The sequence below is a fragment of the Amphiura filiformis genome, chromosome 2, assembly GCF_039555335.1.
Source record: "Amphiura filiformis chromosome 2, Afil_fr2py, whole genome shotgun sequence".
NCBI classification, from domain to species: Eukaryota; Metazoa; Echinodermata; class Ophiuroidea; order Amphilepidida; family Amphiuridae; genus Amphiura; species Amphiura filiformis.
This window is the reverse complement of record NC_092629.1, coordinates 69,824,046-69,837,626: the sequence shown is the minus strand read 5'-3', so window position 1 is coordinate 69,837,626 and position 13,581 is coordinate 69,824,046.

The following is a 13,581-nucleotide window of genomic DNA, read 5'->3' as shown; positions in this document are numbered from 1 at the left end:
GTACGCTATTTGTAGAGGTCACGCGTCAATGGTGAGAGCACTGTGTATTGTGTATAGGAAAACGGACAGTAACTGCAGCATGTGCGGCAGAAATGAAAATGGAGATTTAAACACTGGGCTAAACTGCTGTCCTCCCAAATAAAATCGCAGTATCTGTGTTGTTAATTATGTTTTACTTTGGGAAGAATAGAAAGGCAGAAGGCAGTATCTGCTGTCTTATTATTACATAATTATTACAAAACCCTTGTTATGCGTTCTGCCCTCCCTAGTAAAATCACAGTATCTTAGAGAGTAAATAAGGATAATTTACTGGGTGGGCAATTTGATTTAGTTTTGCACACAAAACAGGCATCCTCTGGCGTTTGGATTTTCGGAATTTGTTGCGAAAATTTCAGCTTCGACGTAAAAAGTGGACCCCTCCTAAACGGACCTGCGGTGGTTCTTTTTATCATATCTCCTGAAGGGAATGGTCAGGACCTATCGTGGTTTTTCTCTATAAAGTCTGTGAACCCTTGTTTAATTCATCAATTGGACATGGCCGCAGATTGTCAGTTCAAAGAATAAATAACAACAAGCTGCCATATCCTAATATAAATTAACCTATAATGTTATAAAACACAAAACAATAGGAACTCACAAAATACACTTAGTATAAATATAAATTTCCAATGTGGTCATATAAAACAAGCCAATAAGAATAAGAACGCCGTTAAAAGTCAAAAGTTGCCATTGATTTCTCACTTATGAAGTTCTTACTCCATGTTTACTTAAGAGAGAAAGTCTAGGTGTCACAATAAATTCGAGAGTGGGAAACCAGAAAGCCTTAATTCAATTCATTGTGAGTTAAGGCTTTCTCAACTCTCGAATTATTTATTTGTTTATTTATCTAGTTATATATCTATTACAGTTAATGCTTGATATTGTAGTGCTTGATACTGTGGTTTTTTTCAAATCCTAGTATTAAACTTAGGCGTGAAATTTAGTCATTTAGTGTAAGATTTTCGATTTTGATAGGCTTAAACTCTGCCCGCGAGCCTTTTTTTTTTTATCAACCTTTTAGCTTTTCAAAGTAAGATGCTAATGAAGGATTTTCCCCAACTTTCTAACGCATATCACCGTGAGCGACATATCATAGTTTTGTCAGAATTTCCGTTTTGATTTCACCATTTTTTACTGCCGGCTGAAAAATTTTCAAAATCAACGCGTGAAATCTAAGGCTAATACTAGCATTGTGGATCGATATCCCTGGGTTTAATAGGAATACCGGCATGGCTACAGTGTTGCCAGAACTTCAATATAGCAAAGAAATTCCCAGGCCTATAGCGCTCCTACTGATCATGTTTAAGCACGATGAGGATCTTTCATCACGTGAGTGGTTAATTATTTGATTTCATCATCACCGTGATCATCGGACCAATGTGTTGAAATTTGCTTCTCCTCAAAACAACTTTGCCCAACAATCTTACAAGCAATTGGGCAATATTTTAAGCAAAACTTTCATTTACAAACATATTACGCTGTATGTTTTATGACCAACTAAACTGTTCGGAACACACTTCCAAACAGTTCCTTCGTAACGCCCCCAGACTTTCGTTATTTAAACGTCAGCTTAAAATCAATCTCTGTAAATTGATTGTTTTTACGTTTGTTGGTAAATTTCGTGCTTTACGCAAGCAATTATTTAAAATTGCTTGCCTAAAAACAGAATAACTTGGATGTTAATACTTGACGTAGTGTTTCATTTGTCATGAAGGTGACTGGGTATGGTGCCTTTTGTTTGTGTTTGTTTGAAACTGCTTTTGGAAACCCACCGAAAGTCGTAGGCCCTAATGAAGCAGCCAAAACAATACCAAAACAAAACCTATTAAATAACCTAAATGAAAAAAAAATATTTGTGGCAACAATGAACCTTGCATTGAAAGTCATGGTTAAAGTGTGTTGAGTACCACCCCAAAGTTTCCCTACATATACCCCCACTACCCACCTCACACACCTTTGCACCCACCCCACCCTATAGGCCTACAATCATGTACATGATATTACATACTGGTACATAATAATATTTATATAGCACGACTATAGCTATAGAGTTATATAGGGATAGCGCTAAATTATGACACATATGGTTATAGGCCAACATGTCAAATTAAAAACAAACCCCAACACAAGTCTGAAGGGTGTAATGAAAATGACAATCCGCGATGGGGGGCGGTGGGGGTGTGTCATACAAAATTCACCTGGAGATAGGAGGGACAGAATATTAAAATCATCTATGATAACACGTTAATTTTTTTAGGTTTGGACCGTGGATTTTCCCATGGACCTCAAGCGTGCGTCTCTTAATACGGACTAACCTAGGTAAACAAACAAACAAACAGACAGACAGACAAAATGGTTTTTATAATCATGGAATCCATATAAATTGAAATTCAGGCTATCCAGTCAGCAACCTGGACAACCGGTTCTTTTGTTATGCAGGCTCACTCAGTCATTTAATGAGGCAATACAAACGATCGAATTTGGTGTTGAAGTGAGCAAAATTTTGAGTTACACCTTTTCAATGTAAAAGTAATGTTCTCGGCCAAATGAAAAGCAATAATTTTCATTGTTTTAGTAAATGTCAGAAAAAACTGTAGTGCTTAATACTGTATTTTTTGGTCAAATCCTAGTTTTAAACTTAGGCGTGAAATTCAGTCATTTAGTGTAAGATTTTCGATTTTGATAGGCTTAAACTCTGCCGGCGAGCTTTTTTTTTGGATCAACCTTTTAGCTTTTCAAAGTAATATAGTTCGCTAATGAAGGCTTTTTCCCAACTTTCTAACGCACATCACCGTGAGCGATATATATATCATAGTTTTGTCAGAATTTCCGTTTTGATTTCACCATTTTTCTCTGCCGGCTGAATTTTTTTCAAAATCAACGCGTGAAATCAAAGGCTAATACTAGCATTGTGGACCGATATCCCTGGGTTTAATATGAAGACCGGCGTGGCTACAGTGTTGCCAGAACTTCAACATAGCAAAGACATTCCCAGGCCTATAGCGCTCCTCAGTGATCATGTTTAAGCACGATGAGGATCTTTCATCACGTGAGTGGTTAATTATTTGATTTCATCATCACCGTGATCATCGGACCAATGTGTTGAAATTTGCTTCTCCTCAAAACAACTTTGCCCAACAATCTTACAAGCAATTGGGCAATATTTTAAGCAAAACTTTCATTTACAAAACATAAATATTACGCTGTATGTTTTATGACCAACTAAACTGTTCGGAACACACTTCCAAACAGTTCCTTCGTAACCCCCTCAGACTTTCGTTATTTAAACGCCAGCTTAAAATCAATCTCTGTAAATTGATTGTTTTTACGTTTGTTGGTAAATTTCGTGCTTTACGCAAGCAATTATTTAAAATTGCTTGCCTAAAAACAGAATAACTTGGATGTTAATACTTGACGTAGTGTTTCATTTGTCATGAAGGTGACTGGGTATGGTGCCTTTTGTTTGTGTTTGTTTGAAACTGCTTTTGGAAACCCACCGAAAGTTGTAGGCCCTAATGAAGCAGCCAAAACAATACCAGGTTAAACATGGAAGTTTATAAAACCTATTAAATAACCTAAAGAAAAAAAAACATTTGTGGCAACAATGAACCTTGCATTGAAAGTCATGGTTAAAGTGTGTTGAGTACCACCCCAAAGTTTCCCTACATACACCCCCACTACCCACCTCACACACCTTTGCACCCACCCCACCCTATAGGCCTACAATACATGTACATGATATTACATACTGGTACATAATAATATTTATATAGCCCGACTATAGCTATAGAGTTATATAGGGATAGCGCTAAATTATGACACATATGGTTATAGGCCAACATGTCAAATTAAAAACAAACCCCAACACAAGTCTGAAGGGTGTAATGAAAATGACAATCCGCGATGGGGGGGGGGCGGTGTGTCATACAAAATTCACCTTGAGATAGGAGGGACAGAAGATTAAAATCTCCTATGATAACACGTTAATTTTTTTAGGTTTGGACCGTGGATTTTCCCATGGACCTCAAGCGTGCGTCTCTTAATACGGACTAGCCTAGGTAAACAAACAAACAAACAAACAGACAGACAGACAGACAAAATGGTTTTTATAATCACGGAATCCATATAAATTGAAATTCATGCTATCCAGTCAGCAACCTGGACAACCGGTTCTTTTGTTATGCAGGCTCACTCAGTCATTTAATGAGGCAATACAAACGATCGAATTTGGTGTTGAAGTGAGCAAAATGTTGAGTTACACCTTTTCAATGTAAAAGGAATGTTCTCGGCCAAATGAAAAGCAATAATTTTCATTGTTTTAGTAAATGTCAGGAAAAACTGTAGTGCTTAATACTGTATTTTTTGGTCAAATCCTAGTTTTAAACTTAGGCGTGAAATTCAGTCATTTAGTGTAAGATTTTCGATTTAGGCTTAAACTCTGCCGGCGAGCCTTTTTTTGGATCAACCTTTTAGCTTTTCAAAGTAATATCCCAGCAAACACAAAACGTTTTCGACATCATTCGCAAAAGGTTATAAAAGGTTGTCAGAAAACGTTTAAATGTCGGGTTATATAAAGGGTATATTAAGGGTATAAAACGTTTTCATAACCTTAAAAAACATTTTTTTTATAATTTACTGCTCAGCAAACAAAAATGTTTTACAGAAAACGTTTAAATGTCGGGTTATATAAAGGGTATAAAAACGTTTTAATAACATTCCAAAAACATTCTTGAAAACTTGATACAAAACATTCTAAACGGAATGTTATTTTGAGGTTGAAAAAATATTTTGCTAAAAATGTTTGCCCAAAATATTTTCAATAACGTTTAAAAACGTTTTCATGACCTTTATATAACCCGACGTTTAAATGTTATTAAAAGGTTTTGAAAAAAACATTGTAAGAACATTTCAGTGTTTGCTGGGTTCAAATATGTTAACATAATGTTATTTAAGTATTGACACAATATTTGGCACAAATGTTTGCAAAAATAGTGTACAATAAAATTTTTTTTAAACATTTAAAAATATTGTCGTAGTGTGTTTTCATACAAAACGTTTTAAAACGTTATCATGACCTTTATATAACCCGACATTTTAATGTTATTAAAACGTTTTTACCTAAACCAAAAGCCAAAATATAACTTACTTAAAATGTTTTTAAAACGTTTTTGTGTTTGCTGGGATAGTTCGTTAATGAAGGCTTTTTCCCAACTTTCTCACCGTGAGCGATATATATATCATAGTTTTGTCAGAATTTCCGTTTTGATTTCACCATTTTTCTCTGCCGGCTGAATTTTTTTCAAAATCAACGCGTGAAATCAAAGGCTAATACTAGCATTGTGGACCGATATCCCTGGGTTTAATATGAAGACCGGCGTGGCTACAGTGTTGCCAGAACTTCAACATAGCAAAGACATTCCCAGGCCTATAGCGCTCCTCAGTGATCATGTTTAAGCACGATGAGGATCTTTCATCACGTGAGTGATTAATTATTTGATTTCATCATCACCGTGATTATCAGACCAATGTGTTGAAATGTGCTTCTCCTCAAAACAATTTTGTCCAACAATCTTACATGCAATTGGGCAATATTTTAAACAAAACTTTCATTTACAAAACATAAATATTACGCTGTATGTTTTATGATCAATCAAACTGTTTGGAACACACTTCCAAATAACCTTCGTAACGCGCCAGACTTTCGTTATTTAAACGCCAGCTTAAAACCAATCTTTGTAAGTTTGTTTTTATGTTTGTTTGTCAATTTCGTGCTTTACGCGCTTTGAGTTCCTCATCGGAAGAGATTGTGCCTTATAACAACCATTCATTATCATTATTAACTTAAACAGGTTTGTTTTTAAACAAAAACCTGTTCAAGCAATTATTTAAAATTGCTTGCTTAAGAACAGAATAACTTGGATGTTAATACTTGAACTAGTGTTTCAATTGTCATGAAGGTGACTGGTGCCTTTTGTTTGTGTTTGTTTGAAACTGATTTTGGAAACCCACCGAAAGTCATAGGCCATAATAAAGCAGCCAAAACAATACCAGGTCATGGAAGTTTATAAAAACCTATTAAATAACCTAAAGGAAAAAACATTTGTGGCAACAATAAGCCTTTCATTGAAAGTCATGGTTAAAGTGTGTTGAGTTCCACCCCAAAGTTTCCCTACATACACCCCCAATACCCACCTCACACGCCTCTGCAGTCTGCACCCACCCCACCCCATATAGGCATACATAATATTACACACCAGTACATAATAATATTTATATAGCACTATGGCTATACAATTAGGTATAGCGCTAAATTATGGTAGGCGTATAGGCCTACATGTCAAATTAAAAACAAATCCGAATGAAAATACCAACCCGCGATGGGGGGGCGGGGGGGGGGGGCTCATACAAAATTCACTTGGAGATAGGAGGGTCAGAAGATTAAAATCCCCTAATAATAACACGCTAATTTTTCTAGGTTTAGACCGTGGATTTTCCCATGGACCTCAAGCGTGCGTCTCTTAATACGGACTAACCTAGGTAAACAAACAAACAAAGAAACAGACAGACAAAATGGTTTTCATAATCATGGAATCCATATTGGGAGCAAATTTCCAAAAGTCACCTCATTTACTAGAACACACAATTGGGAATTTGGGCTAGATGCTGGATGCTGTTGAGATAAAAGTACTGCGTTTGACATTTTCGGAGCATGAAGGGAAAAGGGTTAAATAAAAACGGAAATTCTGACAAAACTATAATATATGGACCTACACGATGTGCCTTACAGAGGTGGGAAATATCTTTCTTTTATAGCAAACTATATTAGTTTGAGACGCTAGAAATGAATTCCGTAAAAAGCTCGCGGGCGAACTCAAGGCCTATAAAAATCAAAAATATCACACTAAAAGACACAATTTGATGCTTAATTTTAACACCAGGATTTAAAAATACATATATATCCAAGCACCAAGTTTTTAACTGACATTACTGAAGAAAAAAAAAATATTGCTTTATATTTGACCGAGAAAAATAATTTCATAGCAAAAAGGTGTATCTCTGAATTGTGCTGATTTCAACATGTATCGGTCGACTTTTAGCGCGACTAAGCAGAACAAAAGAATCGGTTGTCCAGGTTGCTGACTGATGTTGGGAGAGAAATTAGACAAAATAATGCACGCGCGCTGATGTTGATGCGTCTAATACACGAGCCCCGAAGGGGGAGTGCATTATACGCATCAACGTCATTGATTTACATGTACAGCCATCTTCCCTGGTCAAAGTGGCACAATTGTGATTTTACCCTTTTGTTGTTAAATTAATATATCTTGAGATTAAAACAAGCAAATTGAACAGAACAAACGGCATTTGAGAGCTAAGACTAATGTGTATAATTTGGTCAGTGTCAAGATGTATAGGATTTCAGCTACCCACTCTTCAATGAGATCAATTAAGTGGTTGATCATCGCTATGTGACAGAGAATCATTTTTTTCGAAATCGTGAATAAACAGTGCTTTCTGTTGACGTGGATCCTGTAATCTGTGATTCGTTGAAGACATGTGTTAGTATGACGTCACCAACATGATGTCGTCATCCAGACCATTTTAATGAGATGAGAGATAAAAATCACCTGGTGTTAATTACCTCAAGTCAATCTAAGCCTACTGGTGCAAGTGCAATTTTTACGTGCTGAGATAAAAATTATTTTGCAATGTAATTTAAATTTAATTAATTATGCGTTATTTAATCAATTAAGAAATAAATAAATAAATAATGAATTTAAAATGTAAATAAATTCAAAATTATTATTAATTGATTAAAATCAATTAATTGATTTTAACTAATTAATTAACAGTTTTTAACATGAGGCTTCTTTATTATGATAATAAGGCTTATGTGATATTCATTAGGTGTTTATGGTCAGATTCTGGTTATATTAAGTTAGCATTGTATTCAAATTTTTCAATCTCGTGGAGGTACCAGTAAACAACATTGAATTTCAATAAGATTTCACAGGAGGTAATATTTTGCCCACTGGCACATTTTAAGACTAAGGACAGAACAATTTGTAACTAATGGGGCGTTTGATGTGCGCTAATATACAGGGTGGGCCAAAAGTACTTTACCTAATTAAAAAGGTTCAAAAGTTGTTTTCACATATTTGTTAAGAACATATTCTTAAGAGTATTTGGTGAAAAAAACTATTCAATGTATTAAAATAAAAACGTGACGCTAATTTTAAATCGAAGGGTCAAAATTAACTTTGTCCATGCGAAGGCCTACTAGCCGTCGCGTCGCATCACTTGCAATACCGAGTTCGATAGAGAATGAGAACCACTCAGTAAACGCACAAATTTGTTCAGCAATTTTATATAACACAACTAAATAAATCAAACATAAACAATTTAAATTTCAAGCTACGATATTTCGTCATGATATGCAGCTTTTATTCTGCAGAGATATAAAAACAATTCTCTTCAAATATGCGCAAAAGTGTGGCTTTTGTGTTTATTCAGATTCAAACCACCGATAGGAAGTCTAAATATTCTTGCATGTAGCTAGTTTAAAGGGATAATAGTTGACAGATTCGCCTCCCAAATACCGACAAGACTCGAATATAAATTATGAGCACGATAAAGGGCAAATGTTGCAAATTGGGTTTTAAGATTAGATTTTTTTCAACGGCATTGCTAAGTTTTTTAAATCTTGACTGTGTGATGTCCAAAACATGCATTTTTTTATTCCAAACTTGGGCGACAATCGAGTTTTGGGGGTTATGGTCCTCAACGCATACGGTGTTGCGATTGTTATTGGGATATGCTGTATCGCCGTCATATTCGCATACAATTATTAACCTAGCTTCCGAAAAGATGCGTACGACAGTAGTCATGCTGGTATGTATACGTCTTTTTGGGCGGGTGCGGCGTGCCGCACCCGCCCTATATTCTCTTACTATTGACCTACGTTTTCACATGCCGCAGTGTTGAGAAAATATTCGTGCCGGTTATATCCCAAACACCCACAGAGGTGATAGTTTATGGCGAGTTTTGTAATTATATATTACTTGATTTTGATATGTAAGTAGTACGATAAAGTCGTCATAGGCAGTAATGTGTTTGTATTAAAAGAAATAACAAAAATAATTATTTAAGTAATAGAAATACTATTTGGAAATTGCAGCAAGATTTGCAGATTTTTTTATTTGAACAGTACCAGTTCACCAGTTTTGCTAGTTTTCCTAATCTTTGGGCTAAATTAATAGCATCGTGAAGGTCATATATATCATTTTATACTGACAGCTTCGGCATGTACTTAAATACAGCTTGTTTGTGCATTGTGTTCAGTGTGTACATAGGCTATTTACTTTTCAAATCTTGTGACAAATAGTGCTTGCTGATGCTTGTATAAGGTATTATAGGCAAATTATTAGAATGCATGTACACCAGTAGAAATGGCCCAGGTTGAATAAAAAAAATAAACATATGAATGAATATTTTATTCCCTGGATTATTTTTGTTGGGACAAAATAATGATATAGTTTGACGCTTTAAAATACAGTTATATTTTAATCATAATAAAGTTACAAAGTTAAAAAAATAATATCGAAATATTGTAAAATCAAACTTTCCTCCTCATAAGTTGTATCAAAACAACATATTGAGGAAATTGATATGACAGGTTTTTAAACTTTGATATGGAAAGATACCCCAGCCCTGTTGTCTCACCAGAGAAGATGAGCAGAAGTCTTTCTATCTGATTACGAAAATGTTTAAAAATAACTATTATCTACAAAAGTTTTATGACAATGTTTTATATAAAATGTTAACATAAAACGTCTTCTCCAATGGGGGAATAACAAACGTATAAACGAATAAAGTTAAAAACTCTTTTAACTTTGTTTATACGTTTTGTGTTATTCCCCCATTGGAAATCGATGTTGTGTCATATTTTCCCTGTTTTTAATTATGAACTTGACTTACTCATTCTTTCATTTCTCTTGACAATTTTTCATTTGCCCGCCCTATTCCTTTTAAAGGAATTTTTATTTTATGAATGTCAAATAATGAATTTTAACACCCTACCATCGCTACCGTCACCTAATCAACAAAAAACACATTTCTTAGTTTTGCCAGGAAGAGAACAAAAGAGACACAAGACACATTTTGTTATTTCCATTGTAAATTTTATTTTTTGTTTTCCTCATAATATAAGTCCATTAGATGTAATTAACAAAACATTTTTTGTTGTTTGTACGATATACATAATATTTTTAATTTACGTTTTAATAAATGAATCAATAAATAGCTCAATACCAATGCCCTTGAAGCATCTTTTAATAGTCGTTATTATTATCATTTATTGTATCATTATTACTTATGAACAGCATATTTGTTTGTCCACGTTTAGATATAATATTTAAAATACGTCACGTAAATGCCAAGTAAAGTTTAAACCTATTGGATTCTATTGGATTAATTTAAGATATCATTGGAAACTGGTTGTCAAACATGTGGTCCGTTATTGTGTGACTTAATTATATTTACTTAGAATTGAAAACAAATGGAAATATGAAAAATGCATATTCTATATATTGTGCAAAATCGGATTATATATTTATATTATATACATTATAGAAATATAATATAAACATCTGCCAATAGGTAATTACCCCCTTTAATGAATGCGCATTATACCAAAACGGTTGATCGTATGCCAAATCTATGATATCAATTTACATTCGAAGCTGGATTTATTTCGGCGCATTTGTTGCAATGGTCCCAATATTCAGGTCGCAGCGTAGATTTAAATGAAACTAACCCAAAATTTGAAAGTTGCTGCAAAATCCTATTTACAGACTTGACATTTAGTATGGAATTTAGTCTGGAAGGGGTCTGCATAAACCGCACGGGGTAAATATTAATTGGAATGTGTCGGGAGATGGTGTGAAGTAATTGTTTGACAGAAAATGTGCTTTCCATTAGTTTACATTGTGGTGCTCATATTGTAGTTAATTGGCCTAAAATGGCGGAATTAAAGAGACTGAAATCGATTTTTGTGGGGGTAAAATTTCTGAATTTGAGCAACATTATTCTGATATTATTAAATTAATTGAGGTTTGATGTGATATTTACTGAACCTAAAATACCAATAAGTGTTCGTCAAAACTGAAATGCACTTGTATTCTACCAGTTTTGAAAGTAGAAGGAGCTTTAAAAATATGGCTCTGAAAAGTGGTATGCACTCAGAAAGTTTGAATGGCCCTGGGGCCAAATGTTATGAACTTACTGTACAAACAAAAAAACAGTGTGAGCTCATTGGATAACCAAGAATCCGCGCAGATGTTTTGTACCGTAAGTTTGTAACAGTTGACGTCAGTGAGGCCATTCAAAGTTTCTGAGTACGTACCACTTTTAAGAGGCATATTTTAAGCTCCTCCCATGTTCAAAAAATTGGAACATTGCAAGTGTTCTTCAGCTGTGATAAATGCCAATTGCTGACGAAGTTTAGGAAATATCACCTCAAACCCCTATACATTTGATAATAACAGAACAATGTGCCATAAAAAAATTGTGTCAAAGCTCAAATTCAGCCTCCTTAAATCCGCCATTTTAGGCAATTTCGCAACATTATGAGCACCACAATGTAAACTCATGAAAAGCATATTTTCTATCAAACAATTATTTTACACCATCTTTTACACACCCTTATTAATATTTAGCACATGCGGTTTATGCAGACCCCTTCCAGACCAGTCTTGGCATGTTGCGAAAAAAAAAACTCCTTACTAAATGTCAAGTCTGTATCTTGTATTCAATATCCATGAAAGGACATGTTTTCGGCTCTCATTGGATTATATTATTGTTCTTGTTTCGTGAATTTGGAGGAGACATGTGATTATAAATAAATAAAAAGTGGTCATTGTTTATTAAATCCCACATTAAAACATGAAAAGTTTAATGTTCTCTGGTACCAAGAGGGACACAAAATGTGAAAGACAAATGGGTTACATCTGTTGGTAACAACTCCCAATCAGAAAATTTTAAATCTAGCTTTACCACTGAAAGGATAAGTTGTAATTGCAGGCCATTTAGGACCTTGTAGGTCACAAAAATATTGAAATCTTCATGTTTCAATTTTTTGATCCCCTCCAAATACAATACAAAAAGGATAAACCAATGAGACCTGAACAGGTTTCCTTCAATCTATACCATGCGAGTATTCTGGGTGGGGGTGACTTTGGGTGTGCGCGTCTCCCGGGGTAAAAAAACGGCGGCGAAAAGAGAGAGGAGAGGAGACGAGAGGAGAAAGGAGAAGAAGAGAAGAAGAGAAGAGTAGCAAAGAAAAGAAAAGAGAAGCATTCATCATCATCATCATCATCATCAGTCGGCTGCGGAGCAGGCGACTACAAGCTTTCTCCAACTATTGCGATCTTGGGCAAGCGAAACAATTTTGTTTGGCTGCAACATCCCTTCAGTATCTCCCAGGAGATGCTGGACATACTGTAAGTACAGTGTGCGCGGCCGTCCCGGTTTCCTCTTCCCATGTGGTGGAATGTAAAGGGCATATTCTTTCACAGGCTCGTCGTCTTCAAGACGCAGTATATGGCCGAGAAATTTGAGTTGATGAATCTTGACTTTAGCAACCAGTGGAGTGGTGTTGGTCAGATTGTAGATGGTTTCATTTGGAATCCGATCCACACGCTTGATGTTTAACATGACTCTGTAGCAAGATGTTGCAAAGGCATTGATTTTGTTTTCCATGTCCTTGGTGATTACCCATGACTCACACCCGTACAGAAAGACAGTAACACACGTTGTCTGAAACAGCTTGATTTTTGTTTCGATTGGCAGGGATGGGCTTCTCCAAAGGCGTTCCAGTTTCCAGAAAGCTGCCCAGGCTAGTGCTTTTCTTCTTTTTAGGTCTCCAGCACTAGAGCCCATCTTGGAACCCAAGTACTTAAAGTCTGTGACATGGTTGATGGTAGTACCATAGACTTCAAGTGCTGGTTGGGCGTTACAGTTTGCAGTCATATATTCTGTCTTAGGTGCGCTGATGACAAGGCCTAGATCTGCTGCTGCAGTTGCAGTCCTAGTAAGCTGCTGCCTTGTTGGTCCTCATGGCTGCTATTGCTTTGACTACTTCTTCACGAGTTGGGGGCTCAGTGATGATAGGAAGATCTTCAACAGCTGGTGCAGGAAGTTCTGACGCTGCTGTGCCACTGTCGTTGTTAAGGAGTGAGCTAAAATATTCCTTCCATTCCTCTTGCAGTTCGTGGTCACTGGTTGGGGCTGTGCCATCCCTCTTTTTGACTTTCACCCCTTTCCTTGAGTTCTTCCCAGAAAGCGAGTGTATGATTTTCCAGGTGGTGGTGTAATTCCCTATCTCGTCGGCCAGCTTCAGGTCTTCCATCTGCTTATTGAGGGTAGCAAGCTCGTCAGCTTTATAAGAGTTGTTAAGGCTGGTGTTCAAGTTCCTCCACCTTTCTTTAGCTTGACGAGACTTTGAAATGGAGTACCGCTTTTTGGCTTCATCCCTTTCAAGTT